This window comes from Moschus berezovskii, chromosome 5 (assembly GCF_049115385.1).
Source record: "Moschus berezovskii isolate FMDL1 chromosome 5, NW_MosBer_1.0, whole genome shotgun sequence".
Lineage (NCBI taxonomy): Eukaryota > Metazoa > Chordata > Mammalia > Artiodactyla > Moschidae > Moschus > Moschus berezovskii.
Genome location: NC_142464.1, coordinates 89,762,522 through 89,789,950, shown reverse-complemented (window position 1 = coordinate 89,789,950; position 27,429 = coordinate 89,762,522). Strand labels below are relative to the sequence as shown.

Genomic DNA, 27,429 nt, shown 5'->3' with positions numbered 1-27,429 from the left:
TATACTTCTAAGCCCAACATTATGCAAGAACCTTAGATATTTTACATGAGTATGTCTAACAGAACAAGAGCACACAAAATTCTTTCCTTAATATTTAGCAACCATTGGACATATATGTGAATTAAGACAATTTGTTAATAAAACAGACAACAAAGTGGAGGCTTTTTTTTTTTTTTCTCAAAAACTTTAGGATTGACTGAATATAATAGAAAAGGAGAAAGGAATTCAGCAATGTTACCTGGAGTAAAAAACAGTCAACAGGAATGAAAAGTGCAGATAAACAGTAAAGAACTGATTGAGGCAATCTGAGAAGGCTCTGTAACAACACACTGGAATCTATCAATACATGACTAGACCAATAACTCAGATAGAATACAAGAATAAATTGGAAAAATGGTAATCACACAAACAGTGGGATTGTTCCAGGGAAACAATGCAGTAAATTTTGCCACAAAAGGGTAGAGAAATACAACCATCTTTGCTGAAAAGACTTGAAGCTGATAGAAAATATATCAATTTGACTGTGTTCTGGAAGCTAGCATTGAGAGTCATGGCTATGTTAAGACAATAATAATAGCTGAATGTCAGTTGTTTCTCAAGACTGTTCTTAAAGTTCAGTCCTGTTACCTCCATATCACAGATGTGGAGACTAAAGCCTAGAGAACTGAAGCCACAGTGGCACACCTAAAGTGAGGATGCCACTCTTTCACCATGGGTCTCTCACCAACAACTGTGCTGTATGGTTTCACTTATTCTATATTCTATCAAACTTTGAAAACAGAGAATGTTTTTACGTTTTTGTTTCACAGAGAGTTACACTGTGGCTGCCGGTATCGTAAAGCTAAATCATGAAACACAGGGTCAGGAAATTCTTCTCTTCCACCAGCTTATAAGAAAGAAGAAAAGATAAGGAGCAGCCTTTTTTTATATTATATCCTCAAGACAAAAATTAAAAAAAATCAGCAACAAATAAATTGGTAGGAGAAAGAATCATCACATTTAAGCTGCCTGAAGCTTAATATATTACATTTATGTCAAATTCATCTACTTTTCTGATCACTTTTTATTCAGACCTGATTCCCATGGTTGATTTTTTAAGGTATTTTTTCTCTTTAGAGACCCAAAGTTTTGTTTGTTTTCTTTTGTGAATAACAGACATTGTTATAACATTAATGTTACACTACTGCCATCTTGTGAGTCCTCAGGGTTTCTGCTATTTCTTGGAAAAGGCTTTTGCCAAATTGCCAAAAGCAGACTGACTCTAGAGATCGACAAATTACTTTTGATGATGTATTACAAGTTGCAATTGAATAGTACTTTGCAACCAAAAGTATGCTTAATTAAAAGGGGTTTAAGTAATTTCTATATGAATTTCACATGAAATCACTTTTAGCTATTTACCTTAGTTTACATAATTTAACTTATTTGTATATATAAAGACATAAATTAGCCTAAATTAATATACATTAGATAAGACTTCTTTTTGGATAATCGCAATTTTGAAGAGTAAACCTGAAAAAGAGAATTAAATAATTGTTTCTTCTTTTTTTTAGTGGCCTTATAAATTCATGAATGGTTGGCTTCAATGAAGAGTTTTGATAAGTGGTGATGTATTGATGGATAGTGTGAGAATTTTAGGTACCCTAAAGAGTGTGACTCCTTGCTAATCAGTATTGGAAATTTGTTTTATTTGCAGATAATTTTTAAAAATTTCAAGTCATAGTTATTAAGAAATGATAATCTAGCATTGTACCCTTGCCTACATCTGCCTTTTGCATCTTACATTTAGACTGTATTTTTATATAATATTCTCATTATATATTAAGAGAATTAAGAAAATAAACTAGAAAATTTATTAACTCAACAATTTGTTAAACTTTTAAAATTAATAAATTTAAATAAATGATTTAAAATCATTTAAATAAATATTTAAATTAATACATTTAAATTTATTAAACAAAAATTAAGAAAATAAACTAGATCTAAAATACATTTGTCTCATAAAGAAAATTATTTTTTTTCCAGAAGAATATCTAGAGGAATCAAATCAGAGTGAAAAACATGTTTCCAGGGCAGATTACTATAAATCCAGTATTGAATCAAATCACTTTAGAGTGCAAAGCAAAGCCAAATCGATTGTTGGCTATTTTAACTAAGAGATTTAGAACAAGAGAGAATGTAAGACTTAAGCTGCTACTACCACTGGAGAAACTGAGAAAACAAAATACTATTAATATATAGTTTCTTCTATAAGAGTTTACCAAATTACATCAGTATCTAAGAGTGATTATCAACATTATGCCTAAGTGCAAAATTATTACAATGCATCTTTCTTTTCTCTATGTAGGTTCTTATGTTCCATTAGCTAAAATTTATTTCACTTTCTTTTTCATTAGAAAATAAACAATGATGAGTGTAGATTTCTGACTCACTGAAATATCTTACAATGCAGAGCTCCTGGCAAGAAGTTAATACATAAATTTAAAGACAGTTTCTTCTTTTATATCACACAGATATGTACAAAACTGGTTAATTTGTAATTGGTAATACAAAAACTAACATGAAAAGACTAGAGTTTCGCCTTGAAACACCAAATAGACAAACACATTAAAAAAAAAAAAGGTATCACTACATATGATTAGTGCTAAATAAAATTTACGTGCTAATTAAGGTAGGAAAAATCCACTTTGTACATGTAGATTACAGATGGATGTTTTTGATTCTGTATATCATATCACTTATTTTCATTATATTTCAAATAAGTCCCTTTTCAGTTAACAACAGCTCAAACTGAATTCTGTCATTTTTAACTGTAGGTTAACTGATCATAAAATGCTTTAACTTATAAAGTAAACATTCTTGTCTTTTACATATTTTTCTAATACCCACTATCATTAACAGACTATTTGAAAGATAGCCACACAATCAAATAGCTTTTTTGATAGACTCAACCTAACCTAATCACTATTCCTCAGGTTCCTACTGGTTTATTTTCTCTAAATTAAACAATCTCCAAGGAATCCCATTTACCTATGCAAATAACTTCAAGTAAATGGACACTTCTCTAACCATTGGATACATTTCTCACTCTGTGGAAACCTCCCAAGTTGGTGATTTGACCTCTAAAATTATACTGAGGGATCAGAAAAATACATGGAAGGGATAATTTATACAAGATGGAATTTTACTTTCATTAGAGCCTTTGAAGCTATCTGAAAACATTTGAATTAGGCAAAAATACTTCTTACAGTAAACTACAGAACCTATTACTTTCCTATGATTGAGCAGGCCAATGAGTTTAAACTATGCTCCACTGCTTGCTACCTTCTTCGAATAAAATTTTATCTTATTTTTGTGAAGGACTTGAAATTACTTCCAGTAATATGTGAGGCTCATCAGTTTCTATTTACAACTCTCCAATATTTAAGCCTGTGATGGACATCGATGTACTGAATATCCTACAGAGATTCACAATCTCATTTACATGTTGATTCAACCTGGATTGGCATTTGTGGTAATGATCCAGAGACCTTTATACTCTTTACAAACTCCCCAATAAAAGACTGGCAGTTGTTTGTTTGGAAGGCTGTACTTTACTGTGTTTTAATTATTGCTGTACATTATTGCTTTCTAAATCACTTGAGGGGATATATGTTGGACATGCCATGGTTCTTTATCAAAAACTGAAGGAAAAAAATGGCCATTATTATTATTACTTAAACATTTTAGACATGGATTTGTAATATAATTTATTACCATCACTACTGTAATATTCTTGAAAATTATTTACAGGTTCTGTAATTACTTAAATCTCTTTCAAAACAGGTAATTCTTTTGTCACCTTTTAATTTGGTTTACTGTGGGAAAATACCACAGTGGTCATGAAGCTAATTACTGAAAATAGCAATACATAAAAGCAGTTATTTATACCTAATACACCCTGACTTTTGAAAGATTTTCTATACTGTGATTTTAGTACTAATTACTTTCCAGTGGTCATGTATGGATGTGAGAGTTGGACTGTGAAGAAAGCTGATCGCCGAAGAATTGATGCTTTTGAGCTGTGGTGTTGGAGAAGACAATCTTGAGAGTCCCTTGGACTTCAAAGAGATCCAACCAGTTCATTCTAAAGGAGATCAATCCTGGGTGTTCATTGGAGGGACTGATGCTAAAGCTGAAACTCCAATACTTTGGCCACCTCATGCGAAGACTTGACTCACTGGAAAAGACTCTGATGGTGGGAAAGATTGGGGGCGGGAGGAGAAGGGGACGACAGAGAGTGAGATGGCTGGATGGCATCACTGACTCGATGGACATGAGTTTGAGTGAACTCCGGGAGTTGGTGATGGACAGGGAGGCCTGGTGTGCTGTGATTCATGGGGTTGCGGAGAGTCGGACACGACTGAGGGACTGAACTGAACTGAACTGAACATATATCAATAAAGATGTTGGGCTTGCATTTTTGTATACAATCAGTGCAGCAGTGCTAAAAAGCTAGAGAAAATAGCAAAATTCTGTTTCTAACATAGGCAATTTAAGTGATTAAAAATAAGCTCTAAAATTTAGAGCATCAATTTAGTGTTACTGCTCAGGTCTTACCAGAGAAATAGGAAACAGAGACATAGAATTGTTGAATCATCTAGATCATATTACTAACGTTTTTTACCTGTAGCTCTTCATTTGAATTTATATCTTTAGGGAGTAAAATCTTCAATTACAGATAAAATAAGATATGCTAGCAACAATAACATATAAAGCATAAATAGAAAATTTAGACACTCAAACTCAAAGTTAATAATTCGCTGCAAAGGATTTTAGAGACAACAAATGCTACCAGAACACTCTACTAGGCACTGAAAATCAATACCAACTTGTATAAGGGTGCCACTACTACTGCAAGACATGTCCTTTTGAAATTGTACTGGCATTTTATACTACAACTTACAAATATAAAACAGTATTATAACCAGAACATGTGTTACCAAAAAATTCACATTCTGTTTCTGCCTGAGCACTGAATGTGAAGTGAAGTCGCTCAGTCGTGTCCGACTCTTTGCAACCCCATGGACTGTAGCCCACCAGGGTCCTCCATCCATGGGATTCTCCAGGCAAGGATACTGGAGTGGGTTGCCATTTCCTTCTCCAGGAGATCTTCCCGACCCTGGGATCGAATCCAGGTCCCCGGCATTGCGGGCAGACGCTTTAACCTCTGAGCCACCAGGTTCCTAGCTAAATGCTGCAACCCTTGAATGCACCACTTCCTTGGGAATTGACAGTTATTAAAATCCTATTCTTTGGTTCTAATAAATTTTTGACTAATTGGAACATCCTCTATTATTGTATCCTCCCATTTCCTCAACAGCTATTTTTGTTTATTGTTAATACAGCTACTCAAGGTTTCTCTTGATTAGTGTTTGCATAGAGCAATTTTTCATCTTTTCACTTTTAATCTATCTGGGTCTTTATATTGAACCTGGATCTCTAATGTCACACAGGACACTAGCTTAACAAAACAGATATTGGTCTTAGTCCTAGAGTAGAGTCCTACTGTTGAAATAACTCCTATGCAAGAGAAGCAAGATGGGAAAACAGTGACTTGAACTTTCAGAGTTTTCTACTGCTATTCTGTCAGGGAGGAGAAAGCAAGAGAGGAAAAATTCCTTTACTTCTCTCCTTAAAAAGATTTGAGTTTCTAGCATCATAATATAGAAATCTGTATGTGCTTTTTGATGGAACCATTATTAGACTCATAAACTGCTTTTTCTACATAAAATTCTATAACCTTATTTTTTTATAAAAAATCTAACTCATCAGTCTGATTTTAATTGGAGATTTTTGCTCTATTTATCCTTATTATAATAAGGCAATAATGTTTGCCTAGCATTTTGTTATATATTTTTTTTATTCCATCTGTTTTTGTTCCTTTTTTCCCTTTGAATCAGTCATGTATTATCTAATATTCCATTTTTCTTCTTTTACATTAAATGTATTTAATTTTTTAGATATTTATATTCACTTTATTTGTACATATATGTTTATTGATCACATCATGTATTAGAATTTTATCCTGAATTTGTCACAGTCTACCTTGACTTGATATTATTATACCTCTTCAACTATAATATGAGAATTAAAAACAAATACTTTTCCATTTATGCTATTCTTCTTTGTTTTTAATTGTCATCCACTTCTTCATATTTTATATTATTTGCTATCATTTTTCCTCTAGTCAATTTCCTTTTAAAGAAATATTTAAAATGAAATTTATATTTAATCACATCTTTCCCACTTACAGTGATTTATTTTCCTTTGTATAGTTCCAAGTGTCTGTTTATATTCTTAAATTTCCTTCAGCTTAAAAACTTTTCATTAACATTTTTGATAGTGTAAACTGCCATTGATTAATTTTATTCACCGCTTTATAGTAAAAATATCTTTATTTTATCATTTTTTTAAAGAGACTTACTGCATTCAAATATCAGACTGAAAGTTATTTTTTTCTTTTCTTTATCATTTCTGAGATGCAAATAAGTTCAGTATCCACTGCTCTATCATATCTGCATTTTTGATACCGATTTCAAGAATTATCTCCCTAAGTGATCTCCCTGAATGTTCCCTCTGACATTTCAGGACATACTAACCCTTATGAAAATTGGAATATTTCAAAATTCAGATTAAAAGATGTTATTCTCATATTTAGGCTCATTCAGTAGCATCCTATGACATTCAATATAAAATTCAAATACTTTATTTTCCACTTTTCTCATGTTTTCACAAAACATATATTTGAATGACATCAGTCAATCAAAAAACATAAAATTTGCTAGTCCAATTAAGGGATATAAAGCAATAAAACAAAGGACTGAGGAGTCATCTCTCCACTTCCTTAGGAGAACCTGCCTAAGGTAGATAGAATGATCAGCCTAGGTATTCCTTATGAGATGAGTCTTTGCTGAAAATAAATAGCTAAATACCCATTGGGGATACAGGAAAAGAGCATACCAGAAGGGCTCAAAAGGACAAAATTGGAAAAGAGAATTCCAAAGGAAAAAAAAATTATGTACTAAACTTAGGTAATGGAAAGGCAAATTGAGAGGAAGGCATTGATCTTAAAACTGTCTTGTTTGGGACTTCCTGGTGGTGCAGTGGATAAGAATCCACTGCAAATGCAAGAGACATGAGTTTGATCCTTGGTCTGGGAAGATTCCACATGCCATGGATCAGCTGAGCCAAGTTGCTGCAACTACTGAAACCCACTTGCCTAAAGCACAGGCTTGCAACAAGAGAACTACAAGCCACTAGAGTGAGAAGCCTGAACACCACAATGAAGAGTAGCCCCGGCTCACCGCAACTTGCGAAAGTTCTCCCAAAACAGTGAAGACACAGTGCAGCCAAAAATAAATAAATAAGAACAAAAATTTTAAACTATCTGGTTTGGTAACTGGTTAGACTTTTGAGCAGTTAAGGCCATAAGAAAGTCTAGAGGGTTCCTCTAGCATGGTTAAGTAGGTAAACAGTAAAGCCAATCAAAAATGAGAAAACAATAAAATGGCATTTTTAGAAGTTTAATAAAATTAACTTTCATTATGTTTCCAAGTCTTGAGAGGACTGTCATACAGCATTGGGAAAACCGAAGAGAAAAGTTTGGGCTTCCCTGGTGGCTCAGAGGTTAAAGCGTCTGCCTCCAATGCGGGAGACCCGGGTTCGATCCCTGGGTCGGGAAGATCCCCTGGAGAAGGAAACGGTAACCCACTCCAGTATTCTTGCCTGGAGAATCCCATGGACGGAGAAGCCTGGTAGGCTACAGTCCACGGGGTCGCAAAGAGTCGGACACAACTGAGCGACGGAATGGACGGACGGAAGAGAAAAGTTTATAGAAGAAAGATTTGAGCAACAGATACAGTTTAGGCAGTGTACAAGCATGTAGAGATGCAGATTTTTCAAAGCTGAATACATTAAGAAGAGAAAGAGTCCAAGTGCTGAATCATGAAAAATTTACACCATTATTTACTCGGATGTTGGAGTAAGAAGAGTCAGGCTCCTCTGTCCGTGGAATTCTCCAGGCAAGTGTACTGGAGTGTGTAGCCCTTCCCTTCTCCAGGGTATCTCCCCATCCCAGGGATCGAACCCAGATTTCCTGCATTGCAGGCAGATTCTTTGCCATCTGAGCCACCAGAGAAGCCCCCACAGAGAAGGACTCACAGTTGAATAACTGCTATAGACTAAATGTGCTCTCTGAAAATACATGTTATATCTTAATGCCTAATGTGTTTGGAAGCTGGTTCTTTGAGAGGTGATTAGATTATGAGCCCTGAGGAATGGGATTAATGCTTTTATAAAAACCAACAAGGACCTATTGTATAGCACAGAAAACTGCTCAATATTATGTAACAACCTAACTGGAAAAATAATTTGAAAAAGAATAGATATATGTATATGCATAACTGAATCACTTTGTTGTAAACCTAAAACTAAAATAGCATCATTAATCAACTGTAAGGGTTAGGGTAGCCAGGAATCAACTATACTCCAATACAAAATTAAAAAGTTAAATTTAAAAAAAGAGAGAGAGAGACTACAGAGAGCTCCCTTGCATCTTCTACCTTGGACACGTAGGAAAATAGAATCCCACTGGATGCCAAATTTGCTGGTGCCTTTGAACTTGGACTTTCTAGCCTCTAGAACCAAGGGAAGTGAATGTTTGTTGGACATAAGCCACCCAGTCTATTTTGTTAAAGCAACCCAAATGACTAAAGCAATAATAGAACTAATGTTGTAGTGCAGGTTGACACAGAAAAGGTGGGAGAAAACTGAGAACAAGGGTATAATTAATGAAGTGAAGCTTCTGTGAGGAGAGAAATACGGCTCAAAATGCTGGTGGAAAGCAGGTCAAAGAGAACTTGGAGGAAGACTTGAATCCCATAGTTTCTTAACTCCATACTCCTTTCACTCACTGTTCAGGCCCTTTTTGTCCTCATTTGAAAACTTGGCTTCCCTGACTCGGTTCTTTTCTCCTTTCCTAGTCACTGAAACCTTCCCCAGGCAAGATTAGGATGCTGTTGCTGACTTGATCCTGAGGAAATGCCGGTCCCTAGAATATCAAAAGGAAAAATCAGAGGAAGAGAAACTTCTTTTCCTTATCAATATCAGTGAGTTTCTCACATCTCAATGTGAGATTCTGTATCACAGTAGAAGTAACATTAGAAATCGAACCTGTACGTTCCATATAGGAATGGTATTAAAATTTTCAATCAAATATCAGCAAAATACATAATAGAGATAATTATTTTTACATATTCAAAAATCATAAGATATTCTCACGGTACTAATATTTTAAAGATGGGTATTTATGTGTGTATGGTGGTTTCAGTTCAGTTCAGTCGCTCATGAACTGCAGCACGCCTTTGCTACCCCATGAACTGCAGCATGCTAGACCTCCCTGTCCATCACCAACTGTCAGAGTCTACCCAAATCCATGTCCATTGAGTCACTGATGCCACCCAACCACCTCATCCTCTGTCTTCCCCTTCTCCTTCCACCCTCAATCATTCCCAGCATCATGGTCTTTTCAAATGAGTCAGCTCTTCACATCAGGTGGCCAAAGTACTGGAGTTTCAGCTTCAACATCAGTCCTTCCAATGAACACCCAGGATTGATCTCCTTTAGGATGGACTGGTTGGATCTCCTTGCAGTCCAAGGGACTCTCAAGAGTCTTCTCCAACACCACAGTTCAAAAGCATCAATTCTTCAGCGCTCAGCTTTCTTCACAGTCCAACTTTCACATCCATACATGACCACGGGAAAAACCATAGCCTTGACTAGAATGGACCTTTGCTGGCAAAGTAATGTCTCTGTTTTTTAATATGTGGTCTAGGTTTGTCATAGCTTTCCTTCCAAGGAGGAAGCATCTTTTAATTTCATGGCTGCAATCACCACCTGCAGTGATTTTGGAGCCCAGAAAAATAAAGTCAGCCACTGATTCCGCTATTTCCCTGTTTATTTGCCATGACGTGATGGGACTGGATACCATGATCTCAGTTCTCTGGATGTTGAGCTTTAAGTGAACATTTTCACTCTCCTCTTTCACTTTCATCAAACGGCTCTTTAGTTCTTCTTCACTTTCTGCCATAAAGGTGGTGTCATCTGCATATCTGAGGTTATAGATATTTCTCCCGGCAATCTTGATTCCAGCTTGTGCTTCCTCCAGTCCAGTGTTTCTCATGATGTACTCTGCATATAAGTTAAATAAGTAGGATGACAATATACAGCCTTGATGTACTCCTTTTCCTATTTGGAAACAGTCTGTTGTTCTATGTCCAGTTCTAACTGTTGCTCCCTGACCTGCACACAGATTTCTCAAGAAGCAGGTCAGGTGGTCTGGGATTCCCATCTCTTTCAGAATTTTCCACAGTTTATTGTGATCCACACAGTCAAAGGCTTTGGCATAGTCAATAAAGCAGGAATAGGTGTTTTTCTGAAACTCTCTTGCTTTTTTGATGATCCAGCAGATGTTGGCAATTTGATCTCTGATTCCTCTCCCTGTTGTAAATCCAGCTTGAACATCTGGAAGTTCATGGTTTACGTATTTCTGAAGCCTGGCTTGGAGAATATTGAGCATTGCTTTACTAGTGTGTGAGATGAGTGCAATTGTGCATTCTTTGGCATTGCCTTTCTTTGGGTTTGGAATGAAAACTGACCTTTTCCAGTCCTGTGGCCACTGCTGAGTTTTTCAAATTTGCTGGCATATGAGTGCAGCACTTTCACAGCATCATCTTTTAGGATTTGAAATAACTCCACTGGAATTCCATCATCTCCACAAGCTTTGTTCGTAGTGATGCTTCCTAAGGCCCACTTGACTTCACATTCCAGGATATCTGGCTCTAGGTGAGTGTGAGTGATCACACCATCATGATTGTCTGGGTCGTAAAGATCTTTTTTGTACAGTTCTTCTGTGTATTCTTGCCACCTCTTCTTAATATCTTCTCTTTCTGTTAGGTCCATACCATTTCTGTCCTTTATTGAGCCCATCTTTCCATGAAATGTTCTCTTGGTATCTCTAATTTTCTTGAAGTGATCTCTAGTCTTTCCCATTCCATTGTCTTCCTCTGTTTCTTTGCACTAATTGCTGAGGAAGGCTTTCTTATCTCTCCTTTCTATTCTTTGAAACTCTGCATTCAGACGGGTTTATCTTTCCTTTTCTTGTTTGCTTTTCACTTTTCTTTTCACAGCTGTTTGTAAGGCCTCTCCAGACAGCCATTTTGCTTTTCTTGCATTTCTTTTTCTTGGGGGTGTTCTTGATTCCTGTCTCCTGTACAGTGTCACGAACCTCTGTCCATAGTTCATCACGTACTCTGTCTGTCAGATCTAGTCCCTTATATCTATTTCTCACTTCCACTGTATAGTCATAAGGGATTTGATTTAGTTCATACCTGAATGGTCTAATGGTTTTCTCCACTTTCTTTGATTTAAGTCTGATTATGGTGGTTTAGTCACTAAGTTGTGTCCGACTCTTGTAACCCTGTGTACTGCAGCCCACCAGACTTTTCTGTCCATGGGATTTCCCAAGCAAGAATACTGGAGTGGGTTGCCACTTACTTCTCTAGAAGATCTTTCTGACCCAGGGATCAAACCTGTGTCTCCTGCATTGCAGGCAGATTCTTTATCTGCTGAGCCATTGGGGAAGCTTTGTATAGTAATATATAAATTTATATGCCCTAATACATTTACATATACATACATATACATGATACATAAATTACTTACTATTATTTCTAACTATATACACACATGCAAATGTCTGTATATACATGTATAAAATATAAACAATTTTATCTACATTTACACATATGCATATATACTCTGCTTATCAATTTCTGTATTAGTTTCCTATTGCTGCTACAATAAATTGCCACAAACATGGTGTCCTAAAATAACAAAAATTTTTTATCTTACAGTTGTAGAGGTCACTAGTCTAAAATGAGTAAGGAATGTGGTATCCTTTCTAGACTCTCTGGAGAGAATCTATTATATTTATTTCCTTTTCTAGCTTCTCAAGGCTACACGTATTCCTTTGCTTGTGGCCTCACATCATTCTGACTTCTAGTTTCTTTGTCACATCTCTGATCCTCCTGTTTACTTCTTATAAGGACACTTGTGAATATATTAGACTCAGCCATATCGTTCAGAATAACCTTCTCATCTCATGATCATTAATGTAATAACATTCTCAAAGTATCTTTTGCTACGTATCATATCTTTAGGTTTCAGGTGTTAGGATGTGGAATTTTTGATGGAGGTGCATTTTTTTTTTCTTGGCTTACCACCCAGATTCAATAGTAAATAATATTAAAAGTTTTATACTTGCGTATATATTTTCAATGTTTTTTAGTTATTTTTCTCTAATCCATTTGAGTCATTATATTAGTCATCATGTCAGACCCTTATATATATCTGAAGATTTTAAAAAATGCCATATAAAAGCAATCTTCAAATACATTTTGTTGTTAATGAAGTCCATTTTTTTTCTTTTTCTCGATGACTATCTAACTGAATGTTTATTTTCAAAATTCATTATGTTAATATTGATAAAGCCCTTCCAATGTACTATTTCATTATATGAATAGACTCATTTTCTTCTAGGTGATGTGTAAAGCCTCATTGCACAGTAATAGGAATGTAATGGCAGAACTCCTCAATTAAACTTTCAGGATTCCAGGAATGTTCTTATATTAACTTTCAGATGTTATTATCTGCATATGTGCTGATTGGCTCAAGATTATTTTAAAGGTGAAAAGATATTCATTATGAAACCACAGGTTAAGAGGACAGCCATCAGCCTGCTACTAAAATAATTTGAAGTGATTTTTGCATCTATGTGAATTACCTTTAATGAAGTAATATATCAAAGTAGCTTGGTCTTCAGGCCTTTATGAGAAACTCGCTTTTCCCTGAAATTAATTTTTTTACTTTCTATGACTTTGTCCTTTATATTTTGCAAAGGTTAGGCCACTCTGTGGGTCATTAATGCAATTTCACATATTTAGCCCCACAGTACCTTCTTCCCAGTATTTGTTTTTGACTGACTCTCATATATGAACATAATTCCATACTAAGCTGAACGTCAAATTCTGGGCATCTTAGTTAGCCAGTTCAAGCCTGGAACTATGGACAAAAAAGCACAACAAAAGGCAAGGATTGAATATCTTTCAAAAAGAATAAATAAAATGTCAGAGATGATACAACGTTTCATCAGAAAGAAAAAAAAAAAAGCATTTATAGGATCAAAATTTTTCCAAATGCAACACTTTTCTTTTTCTTTTTCTTTTACCAGAAGTGTATAAGCATTAAGTTCATGTTCAAATATTAACATGTGTTTGAAAAGAAGACAATACTATTTTAAGATTTTATGAATCCTACTTGTTATGATTCATAAAGAAAATATGTAGTAAACATGCTCAAATGATATGTCATTAGAATTTAGAATATCTGCTGTGACGTGTGTGTGTGCTCAGTCTCAGGCTGGTCTGACTTTTTGTGACTCCATGAACTGTAGCCTGCCAGGCTCTTCTGTCCATGGAATTTTCCAGATATGAATACTGGAGTGGGTTGCCACTTCCTGCTCTAGGGGATCTTACCAACATAGGGATAGAACCCAGGTTCTCTGGCATCTCCTGCATTGGCAGGTGGATTCTTTACTACTGTACAACCTGGGAAGCCTGACTATGACTTACCAGCCTCTATTATGCACAGACTACTGTTTGATTACATAAATGGCACTGAATTATCCTTCTATCAGACAGAATTTTTTTAAGGTAGGAACCTTTTGAAGGGAGGTGTAACTTTTTTATCTCCAGTGTATAACAAATATCTTGTATATATTTGATAACTTAAAATATTAAATGAATAAATAAAAGTTTTGAACTATTGATATTATACCAAGAAAAGAGAGATGCTTATAATACATTTTAGAAAATAATATAGTAAGTAATTATTTTTTTCTAGTTCTGATGGTTAAAGAAATTTTGTCTTCTAAAAATATATACATTTATCTTCTATTTCTGGAAAGAATAATTAAGACCATGGTTTCTCTCCATTTTAGATATAAACATTTATCTGGAATATGTGTTTCCAAACCTGGATTTTCGCAAGGGATGCTTACTTGAGAGATTCAAATACAGCAGGTATGTGACTGATCCACGTATACCAATTATTTTAATGTTTCACAGGTGATTCTGGTGAGGCTGTTCCAGACTTAAGTCAGTTTTTTCTATAAACTGAAAATGAATCATTTTTACCAGATCCAAGTTATTTGTAGGAGGTGTTTACAACCTATATTAAGGAGTCACATCCATAACTGAGTAGTCCTTACATTAAAGTATCTTTATATAAATAATTGGGGGAATTCTATTTCTTGCTTACATCTTTTTTAGTAAAATTATCCTTGAAATTTAAACTATTGACAAGCTGCTATTTTGTGTTAACCATGATACCAATAGAAGATTGTGCCAGGTTAAAGAATAATGGATGAAGTCTGCCAGAATCCATAATTTCTCATCACTTTCACAAACATTATTTATATTGAATATTTAATTCAATATATTGAATATTTAATTTGAAGCAAATGTTATATTCTTCCCTAGTATCACACTAAAGAAAATTAATCATACACAGAATTTCACACACAAATAGTGTAGTGACAATAAGTTTCTTTATTCTACACACTCTTAGACTATACTTAATGTTAGTGAATTCCTATAAAGTAGAAGAATGAATAGATTATTGAGAAAGTGGGCAATAGAGGATGAATTTGTTGGATAGCATCATCGATTCAATGGACATGAGTTTGAGCAAGCTCCAGGAGATAGTGAAGAACAGGGAAGCCTGGTGTGCTACAGTTCATGGGGTCACAAAGAGTCAGACACAACTGAATAACTAAAAACCAAATCTCAGTAGATACAGAAAAAGCATTTAATAAAATTGAACACAACTGTAATTCCACTGAAGATTTTGCTTGTAAAAGTCCTCTCTGGAATGTTCTTATGTAATTCACAAAAGAATCAATGTCATGATCATTTCTTAAATCCCTAAAATGAAGCAGGATTTTATAAAAGCTGACACTTGACTTTTCTTCTCTTTACCTATTACTTCAGTACCAAACTCAGCTATTTTTTTTCTTTGCTATGACTTTTGTCTCTATTTCTTTTTCTTAGCTTGCAGTCACCATACATTTCAGTGTTTATTGCTTTACAATTTTATTGCAGTAACAAATTTCTAAATGTTCCTGAGTTGGTCCTCTCTACATCACACTCTACACTTCTTTTGTCTCTTAGTTCTTCTATAAACATTGTGCCTATTTAATCACATTCTTCATTGATTAAAAATTTAACATTTATGTATTGTGTGCCTAGGACTATATACAGAGAACTTGACATGCCCAGTGCCTTCATTCAAGGAGACTATCCTTTCAAATAGAAGCCAGGCAATTAAATAATCACAATAAAATGTTATGCCTATTTTGAAAGGTAGTGTCTTCAAAATATTCTCACCATATAATATCTAAATAGCTATTACACTGAAATTTCGAAGCGATTCTTATGTAGTTGTATCATAAATATATGGATCCAGCCCTTTGGTTAATTTGATTCTCTCATGGTACTGCAAATAATGTGTTTGGTCCTGTCTTTTTGACTTCTCATTTGTCACCACACTCACTTGGAATGTATTCTTGACTGTGGTCCACTTTTCTGAAGATAAATCCTTTCTGGACCATTTCTTTCATTGTTATTCTAATTCTCTAAATCTTGCATTGCAGGTGGATTCTTTACAAACTGAGCTATCAGGGAAGCTCCTATAGCCACTGTAGTTATGTCTTATATTATTCAGCTGTCACTTTATGAATAGTGGTACCTAAGAAGAACATACATTCTATTTTGGAAAATTCTTCATTCTGTGTCACTTACCTAAGATAAAATCTGGAATTTAAACATTCATTAAAAATTAAATTCATAATCCACACACATTCTGAAATATCCTTTTTAAAATAAAAAGTGTAAATTTATAGTTATTAACGATTAAGCTATTACTTTTTTCTATTGCTCACTGATCTCCTATTTATCTAAGAACAATTTTACTAAATTTTGCCTTTTGCTATTTTTTTCAGTCATATTCAGCTGTGTCTTAGGCTTTGAGGGATAACTATGTTGTAATGAATTATTTCTTTACACATCAATTATAAAATATTCTTTGATATAATATAAAATTAAAATCAATGCTTTCAACCATTTTCTGTAGCACTCTACTTCATTGCTCACCTTGCCTCTTTATTTTAATTTTTTTCTTTTTCTTCTCAGAATTAATTTGAACTCAGTCATACCTAATGTATTTACTTGAGCAACTATCTATTTGTATAGGTTTAATATACTTTCTTATTTTTGGGTAATATCTTTCTCCATTTAATATTTCAATTCTTAGAGAAGAAAACAATTTTCTAACAATATATAATACCTCATTTTGTTTTACAAAATTAGTTCACTAAAGTTCACTAGCTATCTTTATAAGCAATGAGTAATAAAGTATATTCTACAGTTAAAAATATTTCCAGTCATTCTTTGTCAGCATAGCAATTGCCTACTGCTGAGCTTGCCACCTGCTATGCTATAGCACGCAATGGTTAATGAGTTATGAGGATGCCTTGTCTCAGCGAGAAGGCAGACTTCAGTGTGCTGAATATTGTCTTCCAAAATTTATTTCTACTACTTGAAACCTCAGAATGTGACTCAACTTAAAATAGAGCCTTTGTATTCTCATAATATATAATTAATATAAAGATCAAGATAATAAAATTCTGATTTAGTATGAATCATAAATGCAATGAAAGTGTCCATTTAGGAGATAGAAAAGGACAGACTGAGACACACATTAATAACAAAGAGTAAAAAAAAAACAAAAAAACAATGGGAATTGGAGGCAGAGAATGTAGAGATGCATCTACTAGCCTAGGAACCTCAAGGATGGCCACAGGAGAGAAAAAAAATACATGGGCCGGTTTCTTTCTTAGATACTCCAGAAGGAACCAACCTGAGGGCACTTTGATTTCAGACTTCTGGTCTCCTGCATTGTGATAAAATTAAATCCTCATATTTTAAGACATTCTGCTTGTGGTATTCATTATAGAAGCTCTAAGAAGCTTACAGATGCCTAGTGAGGTTTATGGACACAAATTCAAAGTGAAGGAAAACAAAGTATTGTTAAGTATGGAGAAAAAGCAACAGATATAATATCAGTAGTAGTAATAGTAAGTAATACTTATTAATGCCTTATGTCTGTGTGTGCTTAGTTGCTCAGTCATGTCTGACTCTTTATGACCCCATAGACTGTAGCCTGCCAGGCTCCTCTGTCCATGGGGATTCTCCAGGCAAGAATACTGGAGTGGGTTGTTATGCCCTCCTCTAGGGGTCTTCCCAACCTAAGGATCAAACCCAGGTCTCCTGCATTGCAGATGGATTCTTCACTGTCTGAGCTACCAGGAAATCCCATTAATGCCTTAGTGAAGTCATTTACTTTTCCTCTAAATCCTCACATATTTAGAGCCTGGAGATAGAGTAGATACAGCTCCCTGTTGCTTTTCCAAAGTGTTTTCTTCTCTATCTTGATGTTACCACACCTTGTCATCTACAATATCTCATTATTGTTGTCTTCTACACCTATCTTAGGAGGTTTCCTGGTGGTTCACTGGTAAAGAATCTGGCTGCAATGCAGAAGATTTGGGTTTGATTCCTGGGTCAGGAAGATTCCCTTAGAGAAGGGAATGGCTACCTACTCTAGTATTCTTGCCTGGGAAATCCCATGTGCATAAGAGACTGGCAGGCTGCAGTCCATGGGGTTGCAAAAGAGTTGGACATGGACTTAGTGACTAAACAACAATATGTATCTTAATTTTGTACCTTATTCCCAGATAATTCTCACAATTTTTCCCTTTTTTCTTTCTACATTCACATCCTTCACCATTTTTGGTGGCTTTAGCATCTCTACTGGGTGGTCAGACACTCTTTTCTAATTTAATTTTCTTAATCCTATCACAGTTATCCTCATTATGGTTATATTCTTTATGGCCATATCATTGCCAATGGTCAGAATCTACCTGCAAATCAGGAGACCTGGGTTCAATCCCTGGGTTGTGAAGATCCCCTGGAGAAGGGAATGGCTGCTTACTTCAGTATCCTGTCCTGGAGAATTCCATGGACAGAGGAGCCTGGTAGGCTACAGTCCATGCAGTCACAAAGAGTTGGACATGACTGAGCAACTTTCAGTTTCATTGTCAAATAGTAGCACTATAAAATTCTAACTTTCTGATACTTTAATCTCCTAATTGTGCAGCTCATATACACAAGTACTATTGTTAGGTAGGAAATTAGGCATGAGCAGACATTCAATTAATGCTTTTAATTGGGTGGCATTCCTCCTCATGAAATGCTTTTTTCTTGATATCTACAAATTCCCTGAAAGATCTTAATTCTGTTTTCAATTCTATCTATATGCAGGGTCCATTTACACCCAAAATACCACATCTAACCAGCATCTCTCTCTTGAGTGCTAGATATTATTTAACTTGTGATAGAAACAGTGTTGACTCATCAAAACTAGATTCTTTCTTTCATTTTTTGATCACAATCATCCTAACAGGTGCAAGCTGATATATAATTGTGGTTTTGATTTAAATTTTCCTATTTGTAATGGGATGAGATGGCTGGATGGCATCACCAATGCAATGGACATGAAATTGAGCAAACTCCGGGAGACGGTGCGGGACAAGGAAGCCTGCCATGCTGCAGTCTATGGTGTTGCAAAGAGTCAGACACAACTGGCAGACTGAAAAACAACATTTGTAATGTTGAGCACCTTCTCATATAATCTGTTGTCTATTTGTGTGTTTTCTTTGGAAAAATATCTATTCATGCCTTTTGCCCAGTTTTTAATTGGGTTGCTTACTTTTTGCTATTGAGCTGTATGAGTTCCTTAAATATTTTAGATAAAAACCCTTATCAGATATATGGTTTGCAAATATTTTCTCCCAATCTATAGGTTGTGTTTCATTTTACTGTTTTTTTTTTCCCTCTGTTGTGCAGAAGCTTTTTTGTTTGATATAGTCTTTCTTGTTTGTTTTGCATTTATTGCCTAAACTCTGGTATTGTATTCACAAAATCACTGCCAAGATCATTATGCTAAGTTAAATAAACCAGATACAAAAAGGAAACAAAAGCCTGTGTGATCTCACTTATATATGGAACCTAAAAACTTGAATACATAGAAGCAGAGAGTAAAATCTGTTACCAGGGGTGAGGTGGTAGAGAAAATAGGGAAATGTTTGTCAGAGAGTACAAAGCTGCATTTCTGTGGGATGAGTAAGTCTACAGATCTAATGTATAGTGTGGTGACTGTAGTCAATATTGCTGTATAGAATGCTGGATATGTTCTAAGTGAGTAGATTTCAGGTGCTCTTATCACATAAAAAGTTGTAGCTATGTGAGGAAATGGATATGTTAATTAGCTTGACTGTGTATATGTGAAGTAAACTTTCACTATATGTATAATAAATCACCTTAATATATGTATGTATATATACATAATCTTTATTGAAATTTAAATTAAAAACTATCTTCTCAACTTCTAAAACCTCATTCTTCTTTGTTTCTATCATAAAATATCCAGTTAATCAAGATAGAAATATAGCAATTTTTCTTACTTTACCATTTACCTCAACAAATTATTTTAAAATATTTTCAATTCTTTCTTCTGGGAAAAGAATGATTGCCACAGGATTATTTCAACAGTCTCCTAGCTGATCTTTTCATTTGGTTTTCAGTGTTGGTCCTTAATGAACATATTATCAGATAGAGTCAAATCAAATCTCCCGTTGTGCAAATCTGTTATCTTAGAGAGAACAGGAAACAAACAGCACTGCCAGAATTTTTGAGGAAAAATGTAGACAGGAAAAAAAGTGATTAAAGAAAAAAACAGGAAATTACAGCTGGGATTACTAACACTAAGCAAGATATAACCTGAAGAAGTATCTATTATTCTTGTTTTGTTTTCTTGTGCATACATCTTAGGCAGTTCACAAAAATATGTTCCTCATATAGAGGATATTTTAAAGAATTGTTACACTCTAAACTTGGATAACATTGCTTTAGAAGTATTTACTTTTTCTCAAATCAATGTGTCTCTAATTTTTAAAAAAAGTGACTATAATTTCCATGGTTGTTTTAATTTTTAACAAATTAAACTATGCCTATATAGCCTATGTATAAAGGTCATTTTTAAAAACATTTTTAAAGGTAACATTTATAGTATTTGATGATATGTATACAATATCTTCTCATGTAATAGATTAAATTGTACAATTTTTACAAGATATTAGTCTTGACTTGAAAGATTTTATTTTATTTTTTTTGTTTGCACATTTTTATTTTTTTTTCTTTCTTTATTTATTTTTTATTTTACAATATTATATTGGTTGGTTTTGCCATACATTGACATGAATTCGCCCCAGGTGTACATGAGTTCCCCTTCCTGAACCCCCCTCTCACCTCCCTCCTCCCTTTATCCTCCCTCTTGGTCATCCCCGCACACCAGCCCCGAGTATCCTGTAACATGCATTGACCCTGAACTGCTGATTCGTTTCACATATGACAACATACATGTTTCAATGTCATTCTCTCAAATCATCCCACCCTCACCCTCTCCCACAAAGTCCCAAAGACTGTTCGATACAACTGTGTCTCTTTTGCTGTCTCGTATACAGGTTTATATTTCCATCTTTCTAAATTCCATATATATGTGTTAGTATACTGTATTGGTGTGTTTCTTTCTGTCTTACTTCACTCTCTATAATAGGCTCCAGTTTCATCCACCTCATTAGAACTGATTCAAATGCATTCTTTTTAATGGCTGAGTAATACTCCATTGTGTATATGTACCAAAGCTTTCTTATCCATTCGTCTGCAGATGGACATCTAGGTTGCTTCCATGTCCTGGCTATTATAAACAGTGCTGCGATGAACAATGGAGTACATGTGTCTCTTTCAATTCTGGTTTCCTCGGTGTGTATGCCCAGAAGTGCGATTGCTGGATCTTGAAAGATTTTAAAACAGAACTTAGCTGTACACTACCTGTCAAAGATGTATTGATAATAATATAATTATTTAAGTAAGAAAAATATTATGGAGTTCACAAATCTCAGCAAAATTTAGATTTTCAGTGAAGAGGCATTATTTTCCCAATGATAATGTGGCTGCATGTTTACAACATTCATAGGTGGATCTAAAATACAAGGAACAATATCATAGTAATTAAACCAGATTAACTCCTCTTATCAAAAATCATGATATTTATTGACAAATATTTATAAATAACTTGTTAGTGAAATCTGACTATGCATAAAACAGTAAGATATATCACTGAAATAAGATATATGTATATATACATATATATTTAAATAAGTTTATTTCAGTCTTGTTAGTGTTTATTTCAGCGTTGTTCAGAGGATCTTTACAAAATAGGGTATTATCACTGCTTAAAGAAATAATTGTGCTGTTGAATCATATACATTGTAGATTATGTGTGTTTTATTATTATTTGTTTTCTTAAATTAATTGTTCTGATGAAAATTGTCTATATTGTGAAATAGCTCATCCATTTATTCTGTTTCATTTACAAACTTAATGCAAGAGTAATTGATGATAGACTGCAGATAAACTAGCTTTACAAGAGGGCCATAATTAAAATCTGCTCTAGATACTGTGTAGTTAGTCCTTCTTGGCTCTATCTGTTAGTATCACTTAATGTTTATTTGGCTTATTACTTAACCTTCTGTGCCTTGGTTTCCTCATCTGAAAAATAAGATCTGTAATGAGGATGAATACACTCAGATACAATATACTTCTTTAGAACACTGCCTTAAATATTATTTATTAAGTGAATATTCTTATTACTGGGCTTGGTCATAATATGATGGAGGTAGATTTACCAATGTTCCACAGGAAAAAATAAATCATGTATATAGTATTTTCATTTTAAACCTAGCTCAGAAGTAGGTTTAATCTTTTTAGATTAGGTCTTAAGAAATATAACTTATTCTAGTTTCTGTTATCCTAACATACTACAAATTGTCACAGAGTAATGAATACTGGTTCTAAAGCTTTGGATTATTTGTAATTGTACTGCTTTTAAAACTAGTGCTGTTGTTATTGTTTCAGAGAAATTTTTCCCTGAATAAGCATGCAGTATTTGAAAGCATTATTATATGGACTGTCCTTATACATTTACTGAGAAATTAGGGGAAAGTTACTATCTTGATTAGGAAAATAATATTTTTAAAAGGTCTAGAATTTTAGTTATTGTTCACTGTCATTGTATTTAGGTCATTTATTAAAATAATTTCTCAGATTTTATTCAGTCATTTCAGTCGCCTAGTTGTGTCCAACTCTTTGCAACCCCATGGATTATAGCATGCCAGGCCTCCCTGTCCATCACCAACTTCCAAAGTTTACCCAAATTCTTGTCCATTGAGTCGGTGATGCCATCCAACCATTTCATCCTTTGTTGTCCCCTTCTTTTCCCGCCTTCAATCTTTCCCAACATCAGGGTCTTTTCAAATGAGTCAGTTCTTCTCATCAGGTGGCCAAATTATTGGAGCTTCAGCTTCAACATCAGTCCTTCCCATGAATATTCAGGACTGATTTCATTTCGGATGGACTAGTTGGATCTCCTTGCAGTCCAAGGGACTCGCAAGAGTCTTCTCCAATACCTCAGTACAAAAGCATCAATTCTTTGGCACTCAGTTTTCTTTATAATCCAACTCTCACATCCATACATGATTACTGGAAAAACCATAGCTTTGACTAGATGGACCTTTGCTGGCAAAGTAATGTCACTCCTTTTTAATATGCTGTCTAGGTTTGTTATAACGTTTCTTCCAAGAAGTAAAGGTCTTTTAATTTCATGGCTGCAATCACCATTTGCAGTGATTTTGGAGCCCCCCAAAATAAAGTCTGTCACTGTTTCCCCATCTATTGACTCATGGAGCGATGGGACCAGATGCCATGATCTTAGTTTTCTGAATGTTGAGTTTTAACCTAACTTTTTCACTCTCCTCTTTCACTGTCATCAAGAGTCTCTTTAGTTCTTCTATACTTGCTTCCATAAAGGTTGTCCACTGGAGAAAGGAACTCAAACCACTTCAGTATTCTTGCCTTGAGAACCCCAAGAAGAGTATGAAAAAGCAGAAAGATAGGACACTGAAAGATGAACTCTCCAGGTCTGTAGGTGCCCAATATGCTACTGGAGATCAGTGGAGAAATAACTCCAGAAAGAAAGAGGAAATGGAGCCAAAACAAAAACAAGACCCAGTTGTAGATGTGACTGGTGATAGAAGCAAGGTCCGATGTTGTAAAGAGCAATATAGCGTAGGAACCTGGAATGTTAGGTCCATGAATCAAGGCAACCTGGAAGTGGTTAAACAGGAGATGGCAAGAGTGAACATCAACATGTTAGGAATTAGCGAACTAAAATGGACTGGAAAGTGTGTATTTAACTCAGATGACCATTATATCTAATAGTGTGGGCAAGATTCCCTTAGAAGAAGTGGAGTAGCTATCATGATCAACAAAAGAGTCCCAAATGCAGTACTTGGATGCAATCTCAAAAATGACAGAATGATCTCTGTTCGTTTCCAAGGCAAACAATTCAATATCACAGTAATCCAAGCCTATGCCCTGACCAAGCATGCTGAAGAAGCTGAACAGTTCAATGAAGATCAACAAGATCTTCTAGAACTAACACCCAAAAAAGATGTTCTTTTCATTATAGGGTCAGTTCAGTTCAGTTCAGTCGCTCAGTCGTGTCCGACTCTCCGCGACCCCATGAATCACAGCACGCCAGGCCTCCCTGTCCATCACCAACTCCCGGAGTTCACACAAACTCATGTCCACAGAGTTGGTGATGCCATCCAGCCATCTCATTCTCTGTCGTCCCCTTCTCCTCCCGCCCCCCAACCTTTCCCAGCATCAGAGTCTTTTCCAGTGAGTCAATTCGTTGCATGAGGTGGCCAAAGTATTGGAGTTTCAGCTTTAGCATCAGTCCTTCCAATGAACACCCAGGATTGATCTCCTTTAGAATGGACTGGTTGGATCTCCTTGCAGTCCAAGGGACTCTCAAGAGTCTTCTCCAACACCACAGTTCAAAAGCATCAATTCTTCGGCGATCAGCTTCCTTCACAGTCCAACTCTCACATCCATACATGACCACGGGAAAAACCATAGCCTTGACTAGATGGACCTTTGTTGGCAAAGTAATGTCTCTGCTTTTTAACATACTATCAAGGTTGGTCATAACTTTCCTTCCAAGGAGTAAGCATCTTTTAATTTCCTGGCTGCAATCAGCATCTGCAGTGATTTTGGAGCCCCAAAAAATAAATTGGAATGCAAAAGTAGAAAGTCAAGAAACACCTGGTGTAACAGGCACATTTTATTCAATACAAACACGAGCAAAAAATATAGTAATTTTAGTCCTTACCTACCACTTTAAACACATTAAGAGCATCAACAATCACTATTTTTTTTAACCACATCAGATTCGTTTCACATATGATAATATACATGTTTCAATCCATTCTCCTAATTATCCCACCCTCGCCCTCACTATTAATAAATAAACAATCACTATTAATAAATATTTAAATACAGATATGCAGTGTTTTTAAAACTTTGGTATTTTGCTTGTTGTGATCTGAATATTTGTGCCCCCCACCCCCAAATGCATACATTTAAATCTTAACCTTTGAAAATTATGGTATGGGGAGGTAGGGTTTTAAGGAGGTGCTTATGTCATTCCATTAGAGTCCTCATGAATGGGATTAATGTCTTATAAAAGAGATTACAGAAAGAACCCTAGCATCTCACACTCTCTGAGACACAGCAGAGATACATCCATCTATAAGTCAGGAAGCCATTTCTGTTGGTGCCACAACCTTGGATTTCCTTTTCTCCAGAACAATGAGAAATAGATGTCTGCTGTTTAAAAGCCCCTGTGTCTGCTGGTGGTAGTTTTTAATAGCAGCCCAAGTGGACTAAGACATTTCTAAATATTATGATACATTTGAATCTACAAGAGTAGGCAACAGAGTTGAATACACAAGTGTGACTCTCATTTTTCAGGATTATGAGTTATAAGTCAAGGATTTTGTGTGGTCAAATAGAGGGGCCAAATATTGTTTTGGGGAGTAATCTCAATTTTGTACAAGGAGAAGAAGGGAAATTTTTCAGGCAGTGAACTAGATGGTTTACACTTATTGTATAATTTAATCTTCATAACAACTCTAAGATTAATATTATCAACACTATGATAAATAAAACAATGAAAAAATGAGCTTTGCAGTCAAGTAACTTGTTTCACTGCTATGTGAATTTCTATATTTTACAAATTATTTTCTTAAATACAGCCCATTTATATACATGTATTTAATTTATATATTTGTCATATTGTATTTTACTTGAATTGTCAACCTCTGAGGCTTGATATTTTCTAACTCACTTGAGGCATAATTATTAAATGTCTCCCTTTTGAAGCACCACATATTAAATACATTAAATAATGATTTAATTATTACCCTCATATCAAAGAGCAGAACTATGAAAATGTGAGATGCAGATGGATCAGTGTTGCTTTATGAAGAGAGTTACTATAAAGTTTTCTGTTGATGGTATGTTCCTAATAAGCAGAAATGATTCATAGCAAGAGGGCTTGGGCAGTTAGAATGACAAGTATGTGGAATAACATTAATACTGAGGGAGCAGGTACAACAGAAAAGTGTGGGAAATGAATTATCTAAGATGATGATCTATTCAATTTACATATAGTGAAGTAAACATTTATATGTATGTGTACATATATGTATATGAGGGTAAGAGAAAACCAGATATCTAATTCATATGCTTAAAGTAAATACCCCTTCATGGATCACTGCCTTGTTGTGATGAAGGGGCTTGCATAACTCAATGAAGCTATGAGTCCTGTTGTGCCTGGCCACCCAAGAATGGTGGGGGACAGGGAGGCCAGGCGTGCTGCAGTTAATGGGGTCTCAAAGAGTTGGACAAAACTGAGCATCTGAACTAAACAAGAGCATGTATATAATACTATTTTAGATATAAAGAGAAAAAAATTCCCGTTTGTATTCAATAGAATTCAAATAGATTCAACCAAAAAAACAAAACAGATTTTAAGTAAAAAATAACTTTTTCAATTGAGTAGAAAGAAGGAAAGCCCTGCCTTTGACCACCAGAGAGCGGTATTGTAACACTTTAACTTTTCAAATGAGCCTAGCATCAGAAAAACATTCTCCGCAGATTAAAAGTCACAAATAATTGTATTTTTCTTTCTGAAAATTAAAAAAGGAAACAATTTTAGCTTCATGTGATTTATACATTCCCTCATAAGTCATAATTTTTGCTAATGTTGTCCCACAATATTAGTGATTAAATTTTAAAAATTCAAAATTTGCAAATAAATATAGATATACACACAGAAAAGATCTTTTATATTACAGGAATTGTTTACAAATATCCTAAACAACCCTTTCAGGAAAAACAGTTGAAATGATAGATAAAATATAAAAATTGTAAATGTACTGCAGTGCTAATGTCTGTCATAGTATTTGATTTTGGTCAAAAATTAAAAAGAAGAAATTGATAGATAAGAAAATGAAAATTTTCCTTTAACTCTGAGGATTCATTATAAGCTCTGGAGGTCTTAATTTTCACATTACTAGTTTGTTGAGTGTTTTTTTTTAATCATGAATAAGTGATGAATTTTGTCAAAATTGTCCTCTCTGTATGTCTACTGAATGATTAAATACTTTTTGTTCTATTAATATGGTGTTTTTGTATTAATGCATTTTTAAATCTAAAACCAACACTGCATTACTGAAAAAAAATCTTCTTGGTCATGGAATATGATACTTTTTATATATTTCTGGATTCAGTTTGCTGTTATTTTGTGAGCTTTTTTTTTTTGTCTGTAATCATGAGATTTTTCTCTGCAGTTTCCTTTCTATATTATATCTACAACACATGGTGGGGTTTCCCAGGTTGTGGTAGTAGTAAAGAACCTGTCTGCCAATGCAGGAAGTGTAAGAGACACGGGTTCAATCCCTGGGTTGGAAAAATCTCCTGGAGGAGGGTATGGCAACCCACTTCAGTATTCTTGTCTGGAGAATCCCATGGACAGAGGAGCCTGGCAAACTACAGTCCAAGTTTTAAAATTTTTCATAAATTTATTTTCTTGTGTTTATATGTATGTTTACATTTATTCTGGTTGATTATTTGGTTTACTGTTTGTTGTTTGAGTTGTTGTTGTTTAGTTGCTAAGTCATATCTC

The 27,429-nt window shown here is 34.8% G+C and overlaps 1 pseudogene; it reads left to right on the top strand.

The window, feature by feature from the left end:
- Positions 1–27,429, top strand: part of LOC129561660 (WD repeat-containing protein 5-like) — a 44,527-nt pseudogene that overhangs the window by 15,165 nt on the left and 1,933 nt on the right.